General features: G+C 52.6%; 1 protein-coding gene across 11 annotated transcripts in view; it reads right to left on the bottom strand.

Moving 5' to 3' along the window:
• Positions 1 to 18,351, bottom strand: part of DAB2IP (DAB2 interacting protein) — a 210,444-nt gene that overhangs the window by 49,927 nt on the left and 142,166 nt on the right. The window contains exon 1 of one of the 11 annotated variants that reach the window (XM_038188023.2): positions 5,088 to 5,106. The exons of the other annotated variants lie outside the window; for them this stretch is intronic. The gene's annotated coding sequence lies outside the window, so the exon portion shown is untranslated. Of the gene's footprint in view, positions 1 to 5,087; positions 5,107 to 18,351 lie in introns of those variants that run through there. 11 annotated transcript variants of the gene reach the window in all.

Here is an 18,351-nt window from a genome sequence, read left to right as displayed (position 1 = left end):
CACTAAATCAGCTCGCAGGACGCCCGACGTTCCTCCATCAAACCACACAGGAGCTGCCGAGCGCTGCAGAAGCACGACCGAGCCGCCCGTAACCTTGACTGCGTCCGTGTTTCCTTTGTCCTTCAGTTCAGTTTTGGCAAAAAGTTAATGCGAAGCTGAAGGGCACAAAGAACCCAAGCACTGCAGATAACGGGAACAATGGCAAAATTAAGCTGATAGATTATTAAAAGATTTCTTCACCTGCTTTATTAAAACGTGCTTGATGTCCACAGAACTCAGCAGAATCGATGTCTAGCATTTCTGAAAAATCAGGCTCCGTATCACATAATATTTACACCGAAGGAATATTTAACCTCTGACTAATGCTGCCTTTTACTCCGTATTTCATAGCGGCTAGACAGCGGATCTGGACTGGCCAATTTCTCTTCCTGCTTGCAATTAGCTTTCCTTTGCTGCTCTCCTGAACAAGTGCTAGACTTAGGAATTTAACACCGATAAACAGGAAATCTGCCTTTACTGAGGTGCCACTCATCGGTTTTGGAGGTTTTATGTAAAACCTAACACTGTTATTAGCAGATTTATAAAAATCTTTGTGTGAAGTCCCATTCCTGCAAACATTCAATATCATTTTGTGCTATTAGTCTCGCTTCGGAGACACTACTTAACATTCGATGACAATTTGAGCCAAGAACATTTGCAGGAGTCAAGTTTTGAATTTCAAATGTAAACTCCACAGAGGTGCCAGCAGCATACAACTTTGAGCTTGGCAAAGGCAAATACACGTCTTAGCATCTAAACGGTATTTTATTTTGATTTGTCCTTCTGTCTAACAAGATTGGCACACATAAAAGGTTCAGGTTAACAGGTGGTAACTGACTTCGGAGATTGAATAATGTTTGATTGAATAATGGTTTTAACAAAATGATGTTCTTAAAAACCAAAATTCAATCAACGACAAGTTTATAATAATAAAAAGTTAGGACAATGCTCTTCTGTTACTGCTGAACTCTTCCTTTAAAAAAAAGCTCAAAGCACTTTAAAGTTTGTTTTGGCTGTGTGTATTTTATCCAGAGATGGCACCAGGATATAAAGCTAATTTCTTCCAATTGCTATCTGCCCTCTAGCCAGATAGATGTTAGTGTCTTTTAGGGATATAAAACACATCCTTCTCATAGGAGCCCTCTTTTCAGATGGAATGAGAGATTCACGCTGATGAAGCTGGTGATTTTTCTAGGGCTTTCAGAGCGGTAACTGCAGGCAATCCATTCCAGGAGCACTCTCCCCTGCTCTCCTCTGCCTCCGGCACCTTCCAGGGGACAGGAGCCCTTGGAAGACACAGGATGTTTTTGCCCTCTTGTACACAGCATCTGCACATAGCAGGAATTTGGAAAGCAGCAGGAAGGCCGAGGGCAGTGGCAGGTAGGAAAAGGACGGGTATTTTAAAAGACCCCCTCAGTATTTTTCCCTGGTCTCTGCACATTTCTTTGTGTCTCACGCTGACCCCGCTCCCAGGGCCGAGCGGCGCGGTTCTGCCTTGGCCGGCCCCATCCCAGCCGCTCCAGGCTCCCCGAGCAGTCACCCTGTGCCCCGCTGGGGTGCACTGCATCAGCTCCCCAGCTCTCCGTTACCAGTGCAAGTGTCATTACTGCCTACTTCATGTGATGCCAGAGGCCGCTACTTCCAGAGGTGATGTAAAAATTGTTATTGGAACTTATACGCTGTGAAAACCCCCTAAAAAGTCCAATCCCGGCACTACCCTAAATGAAATGAGAGCCGCCGCCTGCCAGGGGTACGTGGATAAGAACGGAGCCAAGCGTGCACGCGGTCCTTATCCAAACCCACACCTGCTGCTCCCTCCCCAAAGTTTAACTACTGAACACGGTGTACAGCCCAGAGGATTTAAGATATGGAAAAGGTCAGAGCCACGACTCAGGAGTGAAGAACAGATTGAACAGGGTACATAATGACAGCCTCATTTTAAAGCTAAAATTATTTTTTTCAATAAATTAAGATGAGCGAGCTTGCCTCCACCTCGAACAATGCAGCTCTCCCTGGGTGCAGACTGGAGGAGGGCACGTACACGCAGGAATCAATGCTAATACCCTAAAAGATTAATCTCTGAAAATTATTTCAATGGAATGGAAATGATTTCATATAAATCTCTGTGTAGCAGGAGCAGATGAAGTATCGCAGTGATTCCTAGAACATGTGCAGACTGGAAAAGAGGCTGAGTTTCTCACCGGCGTGGTGCCACCACGCTGCCTGTCCCAGCGCAGGGCTCGGGCTGGCACACCAGAGAACCTGCAGAGGCTGCCGTGCCTCTGAGGTCACGGTCACACAGGGGCGAGGACAGGATCAGGCCATGAACACGGCCAGTTCTGTGATTTCAGAACGCAGTCAGGACGGCTCTCTCCAGGGAAGGGAGGACCTGGTTCTCATCAAAGCCAAGGTGAGCGCACTGAAGGCTCTGCATGTGCTGATGAGGGTGAATGTCTCCCTAAAGTGCACCTTTTGGTACCCCAGGGACAAAGCCAGCCACGGGGCAGCAAGCTCTGCACATCCACGTCAGACCTCAGAAGCACAAAGCCTCTGCAGAAGCACAAACCTGGCTGAGTAACCCCAGTACCAGCAGGCACCAAGCAGCACGGCAGCTCCGCTGCTGCTGACCCTTCGCTCGGGGGGCTGCAGACCTCCAGCCTGCCCTTTCCCCAGGCTGGGAACGGCCCCGTGCCCCTGCTCCTGCCTGATTTGGGGCCAGGAGCCTGGGGAGGGCCACCTGGAGCCGGGCTGCCAGCCCGGAGGAGCAGGGGCTGCAGGGCCGGCACCGCAGCTGCAGAGGTTCAGTCCCGGGCCGCGTTCCCAGTGACACACGTCGGCTCCAATCTGCCCCCCAGCCCAGAGAGCAGACAGGGCTGTAGGGATCTCATCTTCCCTGGGAGAGATGAAAGCTGAAATCTCAGTTTGGTCTCAGCTGTCTTTTTAAAGAGTTGTGTGATAGCAAAAGCTAACGAGTTTAACAAGCCCTAATTGCCATTATCACTGTACGAGCTTCAAGCCGAGAACACCAACATTTGTTTTCCTAACTTCTGATTACCGCATTTCTCTCGAAGGGATGAAATGAGACCCAGTTGATCTTGCTGACCAGAAACACTTCTTATCACCTCTTGGATGAGACACGAAGAGCTTCTTGAATGCGCTCTGTGAGCAGCCCTGCCTGGTGTACAAACAGCCCCGTCCTCTTCTACACAGGCCCCTTGACCAAGAGCTGTAGGCTGGGAACTGCGAGGAGCAGAGCTGGGGCTGATCCCTGGCTCAGTAGCTGCACAGTAGGAACAATTTCCTTTTATAACCAAGTTCTTTTAAACCTATCTAGTTAGACAGATGCAAAGCACTGACACAGATGCACTGAAACTGGTTTCAGCCTTGCCTGAACAGGATTAACTTGCCTCGGTTATTAACCAAATGAAACACCAGCTCATCCTCCTTGCAAAAACGGCTGGATTTTATGGGGATAGTTGTGCCAGAACAGGATTTTTACAGAGACCGAATCTGGGAGGATTTTCCTCTGGGGCAGGTATTCAGGGTCAGCACAGGGCTCCCCACAACTCGGCTTGGCCTCAGCTCCCTCCTTGGAGGTGCTGTGCCTTGTCTCACCTGCGGTTTCACTTCGTTCCTCAGGTGTCAGCCTGCCCCTTGGCGCACTGGCCTGGGCTTTAAGACGAGGAGTTAAAGCCAGCTGGACACGGCACCGAGAGCCTGAGCTGGTGGAACCAGGTGGAGGTAAAAGGAACGGAGCTGCACGGACACATCTCCTGCACATCCAGCCTGGGATCTGCTCCCTGCCCACAGTCCTGATCCTGCCTTTTCCACTCCCTGCCATGGCTTTGGGTTGTGGTTCCCCAGCTCCGGGGGTTACAGCTGCACAGCAGGAAACAGAAATTCCTATTCCACCTTCTTCCAAGGATATTCAAAGCATTTCTAGCCTTAAATTTTGATATGGAAAGACATAGTTTGGATTTTGTTGTTAAATTTGATTCCTTAAAACGCCGATTTCCACAAGTTTTTCTAGCAGCCAGGAGCCCTCTCTGCCCCACTGCCCATCCCCTGAACCACCGCTGTGCCAGTGCCACGAACCGCTTTTCCCTCCCGTGACAGATGCTAGGCTTAGCTCAAATCCCTGGGACTGGCCGGGGCCCGCGTATGCTCTCATTAATGGAATTGCAATCTGCCCCTGAGCTCACGAGGTTGCCCCGGATTACACCACCACAGCTAAACCCAGACCCCATTTCGGAGGGACGTGTGTCCGGGGGCACCGTGCCTCCTGGGAGGGGACACAGGAGGAGACAAAGAGAAGGGGCAGGGGGCGCGATGGGCCAGAGAGCCCCCATCCCAGCCTCATCGTCTCCGATACGCTGGGTTGCAAAGGTGCCAGGCTGCCACCAGTGGGTTGCTAGCAGCCTTTTCCTCTGGTATCCCAGGGGGTAAATCAGTAAACCAGGCACTGCTGGGTGCGGGAGGCGGCTGCCACGTGCCGGTGCAGGGCTGCAGCTGCTGCTCCCTGCTGCTCGCGGCTGGGCTGCACGGCGCGGGCGCTGCTGGTGGCTCCGGGCACGGGCAGGCAGGGCACGCAGACAGCAGACACAAGCAAGCCTGTCCAGAGCTGACAGCTCCCATCTGAATAACGCTACGGCAAGGTTAAACCAAAATGGCCCAAAGCACGAGGCTGAACTCTGGGGTCCGGCCCCGCACGTTGCTTCCCAGGACCAAGTGCCCAGTGCCCTGCGCCTGCCGCTTCCCCTCCTCGTTCCGTCCACCTCTTCTCTTGCCCATGACACACTTAGAAGGGAGCACGGGCAGAAGGATTGAGAGAAAAGCATGCTGGAGGAACCCCGAAGCTCCCCAAAGCAAAGCGGCTCCTGCAGCATCCCCCAGCACAGGGAAGAGCAGAGGCAGGGAGAAGCTGGAGCCCACCCTTCGCTCCCACGTGCAGTGGCCCAGCCCAGGAGCAAGGAGCCAGGGAGGCACGGGGCTGGTGGTGAGCTGGGGTGGGTGTCGGGTGGGCAGTGCCAGCAGTGGGCAGGACTCACCTCGCTCCAGCAGCAGCCAGCTGCCCGGCCGTGCCACCTCTCCCTGCCGGTGAGCAGCTGAATGCCTTTATATACCATTCCAGCAGATCAAACCGAAAGCTGCAGCTTGGTTCCCAAATGAGCAATGGCACTGTAAACACCGGGAAGCAAAGTCCAGCCCGGCCCAGCCAGCCACAACCGCTTCCCGCTTGCCATCACGCACAGGAGCTGCCAGCCCCTGCAGTCAGCAGGCCTGCACAAGCAGCACAGCCCCCTAAAATGCTTCACGAAACAACCTGAGCCATTCACAATGTACGTGCTGGGTGGCCAGGGCTTGCACCGTGTTGCTTTCCCTCGAGAGGACGAAACCCCAGCCATCTGCAGGCATCTCTGCCACGGGACCGCAGGTGCCCCAGGGCTCCCCAAAGCCTTGACCGGCTGCCTCAGCCCTGACTGCCTGCAAACTGCTGAGCTAGAGGCGAAAAGCTCCTTTTCCCATTATCAGCCCCTAGAATGACTTCTCGCTGTCTGTGCTGTGTTCGTGGCTCCCTGCCTTCATCCCCCAGCCCGACAGCAGTGCTGCTGGAAGCCAGGCACGCACGCGGAGAGGTGACGTGGAGCCAGGCCCTGGCTGCAAGGCTGTGCGCATGCCTGCGGTGTCAGGGCTCTCTTCCCATTAGGAAATCATCAGCTTGTCAACAGGAATTACCCGGACAGATCCTGGCTGTTTATGAGTAACTGAGCACATTCGGTGACTGAGTCACTCCGTAACCCCTGGTCATGTCCCATTTACAGGGCGCGAGGACAACAGCTCCGATCGCTGGGCACATCCCGCAGCAGAGGGGCGGGACGGGGAGAGCACTGACACAATGCAGGCAGCAGAGAAATTCAAACAATTGCCAAGTGAGAAAAATGTTCCATGATTTCTTCACTTCTCTGGACGCTTAGAAACACACAAGCGACGAGGCTCTGCTTGGCTGGTTATTTGGAGGGGGGAAACAAGGATAATACAAACCGATCGTGCCTGGTACGGAGGGGTGGAGGGGTTCAACCCCCTGCACCCTCCCACCCACTCACTTCTGCACCAAAAAACTGCACCAGCAGCAGCCCCGCAGCACACAGGCAAATTTGGAGAAGCTGCCCAGCACCTTCCCTCTGAAGTGCCCACAACACACATCCATGTTTGCAAGTGCCTGGATATAACTTTGTTTTTATGTTGTTTTTCTAAGAACGAGATCAGAGCTGGTGGGCAGTGTCCCCCCCACCCCCGGCAGCAGGCGGTTCCCAGACGGGCAGCCAGCAGCTGGGGCTCCCATGGCAGTGTGCTGCCAGCAGGCTTCAGCCCAGCCTCTGGGAGAGAAAAACGAGGCCAGGACAGCCCCACATGTCTGCCAGCCCCCATCCAGCGGCCCCAGGGGGCGGCAGGGCCAGGGCAAACGCCGACCTCGTGCCCCCAGTCGGGAATCCTGGGCACTAGCACTGGGCTACACCCGAGCCCTCCCGGGGGAAAAGGATGCAGGCTGCCGAGCAGCCCGCCGTCTCGGACAAAGCACAGTTTCCAAAGCGTACACATTCCTCCCGATGTTTAATTAATGATAGTCTTTAGCAAAACTGCTTGGAAAGATGAATCATTTTACTCGCCTTATGTTTTTATTGTAGGAACGAGCAATGTAATTGTCTTGTCAGAAGGAAAACAGAACTGGAAGGAAACTCGGGGAGGGAACCCAAACGCGCCTTCCAAGTGCGCGGCGGCGACGTACCATTAGTCAGAGCCTAACTGGGGCCATCCTCCTGCTCAGAAAGCCCCAAGGATGCAGCAAAGGACTTAATGTTTAATCTAAGTCTGAGCACTATTGTTTGGAACAAGCCATTAAAACCTCCGCTAGGCTGATGTGCAATCGCTGAGTACAGTCTTGGCCTACCTTTGACATGTGCCTTCCCTTACAGCATCACTTATAATTTAAGGAACAAAAACGCTTTTAAATGCCTTTGAGTGTAGAAGTGCGAAAGCAGCTTCCTCTGAAAGCCAGCGAGATCCCAAGTGGAGCCAGGAAGCCGCTCGAGTTGTGCACCATAAAGACTTCCACGATGCAAATTAATAAGTCTCTCTGAGGATTGGGAAGTGTGCCACAGCCTGCATTTCTGAGGCCATAGCTCTTTTATCTGAGTTGTTTTCTTCCTTTATCCTTGCCTCACTCCATGACAGTTTTGAGATTTTTGGCATCCTAACTGCAGCCTGGCTTGTCAAGCTAAACATCAACAGAGACTTTATACGTACGTGAGAAATGAGAAGAGACACCAAAATAGTTATTAGCTCTGCTGCTAGAATACTAACCAAGCAAAACGGGCGTGCTCCAGCAAAGGAAGGGGCTTGAACCACTTCTGATCCACGTCTGTCCAGTAGCACTGGCTTCGGTGGGGCTCCTCGGGGCCAGCCACGGGTCCTGCGGGCGGCGCAGAGCCCGTCCCTGCAGAGCACGGCACAGCTCAGCCCTTCGGAGGCTCTCAGAGCCCCGCCGCAGTGGTGCTGACTTGCTCTAAATGAGATCCAGACAAACTGTTTCTCGGAGACCATCCCAGCTTGCTGCAAACACTACAACGAGTTTGGAAACACTGGGAACACTGGACTCCAGTAAAAAGAGGCGAGCCATGCCAAGGCGGAGGGAACAGGAATGTGACCTAGCGGGGCTGCCTTGGCTTGCGAATGGCTCGTGGACAAAGCTCGCTCTTTCTCCCTTGCTTTTCACCATTGCCAAGCAGTGCCTTGCTCCCTTTATTCTGGCAAGTGTCTTAGGTGAAATGCACAAGAATTTCTCTCCAGGCCAGTGAATGCTAGCAGAGAAGCTTGAGAACGGCGCTGGGTGACAAGCCAGAGTTCAGCAAGGGGCCTGACCAGCATCCTATGCACAGGCCCGGCAGCGAACAGACCGAAACACTGCAGAGTGCTGCTGCCCAGCCCAACATCTGGGCCTGCTCCTGCAGAACGCTGCAGGACTTGTGCCACACTTCAGAGAAATTTTAATTATAAATGGGAACAACAGGCATGGCCCTGATACTCCCCTGCTGCGCAGGACGTGCCCCAGACTTTGAAATACACCTGCCAAAACCAGAGATCTTCACTACTCATTGTGAGGATGCAAAAAGCTCCAGCTACTTTGGCAATCACTATAACATATTTCCAGGCAGTTTTTTTAAAGGCACTAGCAAGATAAAATGAAGAAAAGAAATATTGCTTTTAAAAGGCACGGTGAACATTTGCCTTATCTGCCAGCCACTTTATTTTAATGAGGTTTGCTTTACTTCTTCTGGTATTTGCTTTGTCACACGGCGTCAGCCTCCGAGCGTTTCTATCAAGCACCGGTTATTTTCCGTCAGCAGCTGGAGGCTGAGGGGGCCGTGGCGGAGCCGGGGACGTCAGGCAGCCGGGGCACGTGGGGAAACGCAGCGGGGGCTCGTGCCCTGCCTCACCAGGCAAGCAAAGCCTCTACCTTCCTCACACAAAAGCTTTGAGTCCTGCAGCTCCGATGCGTTAGGAGAGAGCCACATGCCGATCCCACAAGTGGGAACACAGCTACAGAGTTTTATTTATGGTGATATTAAATATGCAACAATCATTCCCCAACATCAGAGTAATAAACATCACTTCTCCATCTGATCTGAAATCAGCAAGCGTGCTTCTCACATTCACGGAGAGAGACAAAATGCTAAATTATTTATGCTTTGAATATGAACAAATATAGAGAAATAAGTTAATTTGGTACAATTCAGCAGAGCAGATTCGGGACAGATTATTGTACATCCTTCAGTCAGATCACACTCCCTCATTACTGTAAACAATTGTTTCTCCTCCAAAAAGTGGGTTAAAGAATTCCGAGCCAGGGATCAGCAGCAGCATTTCTGACGATTTCTTTCAGATCTGACTGCACAGGTGAAACCTCCACCCCCCTATGTCCCTGGCCGTTTATAGGGCTGTAGCAGCAGCGCTGGCAGGAGCACTCCAACGCAGCCATCGAACTGGGACAGCGGTGGCTGAATGGACACGAGCAGCTTCACGTTGCGTTGGGGTAGCAAATGTATTCCCAGCTACATTCTGCAAAACTCCTTGTAACAATTCTATCGTGGTCGCCAAATGTCAAGGAAAGGAAGGAAAAAATGCAATCGAGCCATTCTGCCTCATCTTTGCACTTCTCCTTATCACCAATCACACCAGAGCAGATTTTTTAAAGCCGCTGTCTGCCTGCCGCAGCGGCGTGATTTATACTACGGCCCTGCTCATTACGGAGTGGAAATAACACTGCAAGTGACAGTCAGCAGTCACCAAGCTGTCACCTGGGCTACAAAACGCTGCGTCCACACCCTGGCTGTCTTCCCTGTAGAGGCATCAGGGTGCCCACGGAGCAGCTCTCAGCTCAGCCGGTGTCATCGCAGCCCAGGTGGGGACAGGCGCTTCTGAGCGCTGTCGCTCGGCTGTGGCACAGGCGGCGGTGACACAGGCAGTGGTGACACAGGCAGTGGTGACACAGGCAGTGGTGACACCAGAGGAGCACAGAGCCCTGGTGCCCGCAGCAGGGTGCTGCAGGGTGCCCCGCTGCCCGGACCCTGCTGTCGTGCCTGCCGCACCAGGCGAGTCGTCGCAAGGACAACCCAAACCTTTACACCCACCGCTTTCACTGCACCTACTCCGGTTTCTTTATGTTTTATTCAACATTTTCCTGCCCGTGCAGCAGGCTGTAAATACCAGCATGCTAATGAGCTCCTCCTGTAATCACTACAGCCATTCCCCGGGCTGTGAAGTCTCAGGGCCCCGAGAGCTGCCGACCCAGCCGTGTCCCACCTTCCTTCCCAGCCCCTGTCAGGAGCACAGCAGTTTTCCAAACGTGATGCCCTGGCTGGCAGCCCTGTGCCTCAGCCCTGACACCGATGGGTTTTAAACATCCTGGCAAGCTCAGTTATTCCATGAATTAATTAAATATACCCTACAGCTGCATGGAACCCCTCCTCCTTTCCGTACGGATGCAGAACTGCTCGTACACCTTCCACACTGCCCAGAGACCTACGCCAGCCTTAGCAAAGAGTTTGCCATACCCCGCGGTCACTTCAGGCTTGGCAGGGAGGAAGATCCTGCTGACAAGGAAAGCGGTGCCACTGCAGGGGGAACGGCAAGGATCTGGGGGCAGGAATGCCCTTGGAGACTGACTTCTCAGCATCAAGCCTTCTACTGCACATGTGGCAGTGAAGGGGATGAGATGAGGGGATGAGCACTGCCCTTCAATTTCTCAACAGTTTCTTAACTTAAATCCTTCTTTCTGAGCGTAAGTCCTAAATCAGGCTCAAGGAAAGGAAAACTTAATTAATCAGAGGTAGCGAAGTTCAGAGTGCGCCTGGGGTTAGCGTTACTACTCCCTCGTTTGGAGTCTGGGGGTTGTGGATAATTCCCATCTGCTGCACAACGACAGGTAGGTGATGGCTGGTATTTCTGGCAGTAGCTACGTTTGGAGGTCCCCTTTCTTTCCACTCATCTCTTTAAAGCTTAATATTGTCACTGCGATACACCTGAGCTGCACAGATAGTACAAGGGTGTAAAATACCACGCGCAGTCCCGTGACACCAAGCACCAGCTCCGGGCAGTACCACGCAGGCTCCCCTCACTACGTACGGCCTTTGGGCAGGTGGTTGCATGGATCCCAGCAAAACGGAGAATTGCTGGAGCCGAGCAGGGGCCGCGTGGTCCCTGGCTGGGGGAAGCAGGCCAAGGAAGCAGGCTGGGAGCTGCTCGGGTGGTATCTCCACGTTGCAGCCAAAGGCGTTTCTTGTTGCTTTGGTATAACCTTCTGAGGACACGCACGAGCTGGAGCTGAAGATGACAGCTCAGCAGTTCTTGCCTTCTTCCTGCCTCTGTAACCTTTTCTCGCAGATCAGGGATATGGAAATGTAGGGCCAGATCCCACTTCAATGACAGAGCTGTTGCTGGGAATTCCAGCGAATGCATATCAAGAGCGTGCTACCTCCAAAGACGTGTCCTACCTGTCAGACTCGGATGGAACCGGCCACCCTGCTTTGGTACCACGACAAAAACTGTACGGTAACTCCTGAGAATCACAGGCTCCTGGCACAAGCACAATCTGCACCTTTTTCCCATCTTCCAAGCACAGAACTGAGCAGCACAATGCCAAGGCACGTCAGCAGGCTGTTACTGACCTCGCTAAACGTTAACGCTATTTACCTGAAGCAAAGTAATCCTCAAAATGACGCAAAATCTTTTTCTTCACTTTGAAGCCATTGAAGAAATTCAATGGCTCTGGACCGTCCCTTATCCTGCACAGCCCTGTGCGACCAGCCCGAGTCCCGGCTCCGAGATGGGAGCAGGGGACACGGCGCCTGGGGGCCATCCCCAGCCTGCAGAGTGTGTGAGGAAGACGAGAGCTGGTCAAGCTGCAGAGCTGCACTGGTAAAACAAGCGGCTAAAACTGGCTGTGAGGAGATTCAGACTGACAATTAGAGGAGGGCTTTTAACCACGAGAGAAGTGAGATTAGAGATTAGCCTGCCAGAGGGAGGGAGAATGGGGAAGAAAACCTCAGTGATGTTAACAGGGAGGAAATGTGTTTATGAAGGATATTCTAAAACGTGGTGAAGAGATCAGGTCTGGACCTGCTGAACGAAGAGGTCCCTTCTGGTCATGTGCAATATGGCCCTGGTCTAACAGTTCCTAGCAGAGCCTCTCTGGCACGCACAGAGACGGCACAGCCAGTCTTGGATACCCTTCCCGGAGGGCTGGAGAAGAAGGACAAGTTGAGGCAGAGGAATCTGGCCTAGCGGCTGCTCCCAGCTCCCACAGCAGCCCTTGCCCGAGCTGTGCAAACCAGGATGAGCCGGGAGGCTGCGGCAGGATGCAGTCGGGCAGCAGCTCAGGCATCGGACAGCAACAGCCCCGCTCCTGCCAGCCCTGCCCGCTGCCTGGCCTCACGGTGCACAACTGCACGGCAGGAGCTGCCTGGGCCTGGCCAGACGCTGACCTGTGCCAGGGGCTCCCCAGGTCCCCGCTCACCTGCATCATCCAGGGAAGGTGATCCAGACCCGGGACGGGGAGCTCTGCCCCACGCCTAACTGGTAAAGCCAGCATTTAGTTCCTTCATCTCCACACGAAGTATCTCATTTCAATTTAATTTCACAGTTGTAATGGATTTTTCAAAAATATTCAAGAACATATTTACTTTCCAACATCTTATTTCCTTTCACATTTGAAAAAACTTTCTATCTAATCCCCCAAGTCATCCCACAGTCTGAATAATTTCAGGTTTTTAATCAATAGCTGTCAGACTTGTCAAATTACTTTAGGGACCACAAAGCAATTTTTAAACATTCATAAACCCTCGTAGAACAGTTAAGTGCACTGAATTTTAAAAGAAAGAGGAACTGAATAACACTGATCAAATAGGATTATATTCTGGCAAATTATAAATTAGTTTTTTATGAATCATCTCACAGCTACTTATCTAGCGTCGGGCTTCTGCTGCTGTAGGAAAGCGAAGTTACTGCTCACCTCTAGAGAAAGAAGCCTTTTTTTCCTTTTGCTTCTGAGCCTACTAAGAAGGAGCAAGGTGCAAGGCATTTTTTTTGTTGTCCTTCCTAGAAGCAACTTCATTATCCCTCTAGCCACCTTGGGGCTCTCTCTGTCAGCCTGCTGCCTAAGCCAGAGGCGGCCAAGCTGCGTCTCCGGAGCTGTATAAAAGCACCTTGGCTCCTGGCATCCTTCCCATCCCAGTGTTGCCTCCCGGTGTGCTCCAGCCACGCGAATCTGTCTGCTGTGCTACTCTAGAAATGATGGTCACAAAACTTCTCCGTTTATTGGACAAAGACCACCTGGACCCACAACGCAGCTCGAAGCCTTTAGAGGGAAGATTTTCCACGTTGCACTGAGTCAAACTACCAGCTGAACACAGGAGCCTGCGCTGTGCTTCTTTTAGGAACAAAGAGAGATCAAGAACGTCTGAAGAAGTCAAACATGTTTATCCAGCACCGACTTTACACACAACAGTCCCACCTCATCATCACAGCGTCTTTCCTAAATTTGAGGGATGTGGCTTGTACAAGGGATAAAAAAGGAGCTTCGTAGCTACCCCAAGAATGTTGGAAGTCTTCCAGGAAAAAGCACGGCTCGGATCAAAGGGGGATGAAGGATGTTCAGAAGGAAGGAACGTTTCAGCCGGCCACATGCAGACCGACAAGCCCAAACCGTCTGCCTCCTCCTCCCAGCTGAACTTCCCCTGTCAGAGCTGCCCCAAACACACCTGCACCTTTGCTGTTCCTGGGTGCCTCCTTCGGTGGCAGGCCTCCTGGCGTGTTAGCAGAGCTGAGCACCAGCACCGAGCCCTGCTGGCCAGCAGGCCACATGGGAGAGCAGGGAATTTAACCTCACTGGCTGCACCGTGAGACCAGGGCTGCTGCCATTCCCTGGACCCCAACCTGTCCAGTTTTGGGGAAACCCTGTTCCTAGCACCCAGGTGGCGCACATCTGCCCGGGCGGCTTCCTCTGCCTTCAGCTGAGTCTGGAAATAATTAACAAGACCAGCCCGGGGCAGGAGGCAGGAAAGGAAAGGAGAGCGTACGACCTGGTGGCCTGGCCAAGTCAGAGGGAAGTGAGGGATTGTCCGACTGATTCACAGTAAACCCAGTTGCTTGTTTTGTACTTCAGATTGAAGAAGCAAAAATATTTCTCCATGAGAGCATTTCAGCTGGTTCAGAGCTTTTTAGGGCTCGGTCTGCTTTTCTTTGTGAGGTGCTCGGTGGGTTTGCAGAGCCAGCCCTCGTGGACAGCGGAAGTCTAGTATTCTCTTTTAGCTTTCTCAGTATTTAGTTTATTGCTAACTGTTTGCCCAGTGAACTAGAAAACCAAATATATTCAGGCACGCTGTGCTAACACACAGACGCTCACCCCAGCCTATATGCAATGACACGCACAGGATGCTCTCGGCCACAACAGCGGAGCTGCAAGGTCTGAATGGAGGGAGGAACGCGAGAGGACACCCAGCAGGTCGGTGCGGTGGAAACGCTGGAGCTAACTTCTCCTTCCACCTGAAATGATTAATCCCCTGAATTACACCTGATAAGGATTCGAGCATTTCATTACTTTGCATTAGTAATAATAATAAAATTGGTGCTTTTTGTCATGAGATGCTCTGCCCAGGGAATTGTGGAAGAATATTTAATTACAGGGCTGTTTCATTAAATGCAAAAATTAAACTAAAGACAAGAGGGTGCGATTTTTGGAAGAGAAAATGAAGCGGTAACATAATGAAAAAGAGGGATTTATAGGGCACAGAGGGAGATGCAGAAACCACGCCGCTACAAGAAGCACTGCCCAGTACCCTTGCCCGGCACTCTCCCCACATGGCAGCGGCCCCGGTGGCCCCAGACCCCAGCTCCCAGCACCCCAAGACCTGACCCAAGCGCAGCCCCCCCGGCCCCACAGCCCGTGTGAAGGGCCCTGGCTTCAGGGAGCTGCATGGGGGTATCTCGGTGAAGCCAGCCCAGCTCAGCACCTCTGAGCAGCCCACTGGGCAGTGCTCTGAAAGAGCTGGGGGCTGGGACAACGGGGAGCCAGCTGGGATGCAGGAGGGCATTAACCCCAGCTGCACCTTCTCTTTCCAGGACACCTTGCTCAGCCCACCAACTCCTTCTTTTTCTTTCCAAATAGCTGGTGCTGCTTCAAAACGCGTTTGCCTGACTTCCCAAAGTGACGGTTTCCCTACCATAAAATAAAAAACACCTCCTGAAGGAATGTTGATGTCAATGTAGGCCCCCAAATTGTTCACGGTGGCAGCAATACGGCATTACAGCCACACACACCCAGTGGCCACTCCGTCCCTGCCAGCTCGCGCTGCTGCTCCGAGCCCGGCGGTGGCACCGGGACCAAACGGAGCCCGCACCCGGCTGAGCTCCCACAAACCCTGGTGCCAGCGGCCACGAACACCCCTGCTCCAAACAGCCAAGTGCTTTTCACGGCTCAGTAACCCCAGCCACTCCTGGCCAGCCTCACAGCTCTATCAGTAAATGTGAGAAAAAAGAGCCCTTTCCTTCCCAAAGTTGTTTTATTTGTTGTCTGTAAAAGGGTGACTTCTGAAGAGAGGTCAGCATACAAACGACAGCACAAATCCATAAAAATGGAGATGCTTTTTTTTCACTCCTCTGAAATGCCTGATGCCACAGGAAGTGGGGAAAATGCCTTACAAAGTGCTAAAAGATGTGGACAGTCCCTTTGAAAAGCTAAATTGGCATATAAGCGGTTATACCTTAAATAAATATTGTACGAGTGAGGAGCCAAATAGTCTTTAAATATTCTGAGACCTTAAGAAAAAAAAAATAAAAAAAAAAATGGAAAAAGAAAACCAAAATCACATAATTTTCCCCTGAGCTGAGGAAGAGAGCCTTGTATTTACAAAGGTGCCTTTGGGGCTGGGTGCCTTTGAGGCAGTGCCCGCAGCCGGCTCACAGCATCCTCGTGCAGAGACCTCCCCGTGAGCTCGGGCCCGGCCCTGGACACCCCAGCGGGACGAGGAGGGCTCCTGGAAGGCCACAAGCACACGGGTTATCCCGTGTCACAGTTCATTGCTCCCATCAAAATAATAAATCTGGGGTAGGAATACAGCTCCCTATAAGTGCCAGGGGATCTGGCCTTAATATACTCAGCCTTATAATTAACACCGACTCGAGTGTCTGTGGAGGCTCAGAGGTCTCTGGGGCTCTCAGTCAGGGACTTGCTCTATTTAGGGCCAGGAGTGATGGCTGTGGTGTGCATGGCAGGGCTCGGGGCTCCAGCAGCCAGGCTCTGGGGCTCTCCAAAGGGATCTCCCTGCATGCAGAGGGCAGCCTGAGCCCTCCTCTCGACGATCAGTGAGGCTGACAGGCAGGGTAAAGATCGCAGCATCACTTCTAGCTGGCTCTTGACTAAGCACGAGGAAAGAGGCAGAGATGGAAAATACCCTGAGGTTACAAGATGGTATTTAAAAAAAGAAGTTCCATTGAGAAACTGCTGCTGGGATTTGACTTGCTGCCATTCCCATTGGCATTTCTGAGAAAATTCCTCTTTATAAATAAAACATTTTAAAGTAAAATGTCACGCTTCTTGGTTTTCTGGAGCGAGCCGGTGAAGAACACTGCCCGATACTCAGAAAATGAAGCCCAGCCACTTTAACTGCTAGGCCTCGGGTCCGTGCTGCAGTCACAGCAGCCGGGATCAGTGCCCCAGAGCAACAGGAACTGCACGGAGACACCGAACGAGCAAAGCTGCAGAGTTACAACTTCAAACCTACAGCACCATCCAGCCACTTAACTTCTGCCATCTGCAAGGAGGGAAGAGTCTGTAGCTGCTGCTTCCAAGAGTCGTTGGGAGACCTTCCACGAGAATATTTAGCAAATATTTTCTATGTATTTGACATTGCTCTTCCAAAAGCATTTTCCTGCGAGCAACCGGGAAGCCTGACTCACTCGATGGCCTTTGGCAAGATGCTTATCGTCTGTCCTTTCATTTACGTTTCCAGCGCAGCATCCCAGAACAAGCCTCTGGTCTATCTAATATGGTATCCTGCCTCCAGCAGGAGCTAATAGCTGATGTTTCAGAGGAAGGCAATCTTGTTAACAGAGGGAAAATATAGTTCCTGACCCTTGAAGGCAGGCAGGCAGAGCCCTGAAACTTTTGATTTATTCTTCCTGCTGATGTTGGTTGCTTAGCTACAAATATTCTCAATGCTCATAAAAGGCTCTCTCCCTTACTCCTCCTCACCGCGATGTTTTAAGTCCAGCCACAGTTTATTTTTCCTGCAGCCTAGGTGATGAAATTTCACGTTGATGTGCCATCGGAGATGCGGGATGCCCTCCTCCCTCCCCGATGCCTGGGCAATTGCCATCAGCATGAACAGCGCTGGGGGGGCTCCGTGCCCTGCGGAGGGGCCGGCTCACCCCCAGCACCCGACATGGGCAAAGTGACAGCGAGCCTCTGAGCTCTGCTGTGAGAGCATCTTGAAAAAGAACAGAGGAAGGGGGGGAACCAACAGTGCCAAGCCTGATGAACCAAACGGAGCCTGTAGCAAAAACAGCTGCTGGCAGCTCGTTCCACAGACCCAGCGAGCATTTGAGACAACGCCTTGAAGACTGGTGGGTCTGACGTGGTGCTCAGCACCCACCTGCAGGAGCTGTGTGTGCTCGCAGGGTCTCCGGGCACAGCAGCCGTGAGCAAACCCGCCAGGATGGGACCGGCTGATGCAAGTCCGCTGTGCCCAGGGGCGAAACATCCCAAAGACACAGCAATGTGCCCTGCAGATCTCCCCGTTCCAGGTCTCTGCATGTGTCCCTGGCTGCCAGCAGGACTCGTGGCTCCAACCTTGCAGCTCTGCTCCCTGCTCTGCGGGGTGTCTGCCGGGGCTGCTGCCGCCGCCTCCATCTCCCAGCCCGCTCTGTGCTCATGTGCCGGGCAGGAAGAGGCCATCCACAGGTGATGTGAGTCAAGAGGAAACAACGGTCTGGTCTCAGGCAGGGAGGAATAAAATGACTGCAAAAACAATAACCTCGCAGAGCCACCCTGAGGGAAACAAAGAGCGCGGCTCTGGGTAGGAACGCTGGGACAATTGCTCGCAGCAGCTGTGGGGAGAGGGAAGGCAGCAGAATTCAAAGCCGGGTTTTTTCCTGTCTGCTCAAATTAGAGAACAATGGGCAAAACCTTTCCCGGTGGGAAAGGGAAGCAGCCTAGCAGGGGAACACGGAGCCGGCGCCCGATTCCAAAGCCGGCCGTGCTCAGGAGCCTCGGTCTCTCCCCGTGCCCCCATGGAGCACCCGCCCGCTGCTCTGCCCTGCCCCTGCTTACCGGGAGGGCGCACGCTGCTGCAGGCTCGTGTTTGGAAAAGGCTTTGAGATCTCCTCACTAAATCCTGCTAACAGACGTCTGAATTATACCAAGGTTTTTGTGCTCCCGCTACACAATGCCCTCCGTGCTTCGCATTTCAGAAGTCAGGCACACACACGTACAGCTGTCTCTGTACACACGCAGACAGGTGAACACGATTTCATACAGAAAGCCAGAGGATGCTATCTGGAGCTCAGGGAAAAGGATGTCAGCTGACTTGACAATGCCATCAGTGCAGGAGCCAAGAGCCATTTTTAACTCATTTTGCTGCTGCACAGTCGCTTTAAAGGACCTGGGAGTGCTTTAAAAGCTGGGAGTAGAGCTGAGCCCCGCTTTGGTGCTGCTCTGTAAACATGGAAATGAAGAAACAGAGCTTAAGGCAAAGGTCT

The sequence above is a fragment of the Anas platyrhynchos genome, chromosome 18, assembly GCF_047663525.1.
Source record: "Anas platyrhynchos isolate ZD024472 breed Pekin duck chromosome 18, IASCAAS_PekinDuck_T2T, whole genome shotgun sequence".
NCBI lineage: Eukaryota > Metazoa > Chordata > Aves > Anseriformes > Anatidae > Anas > Anas platyrhynchos.
The sequence above is the reverse complement of the archived record's forward strand: the minus strand, read 5'-3'. Positions and strand labels throughout refer to the sequence as shown.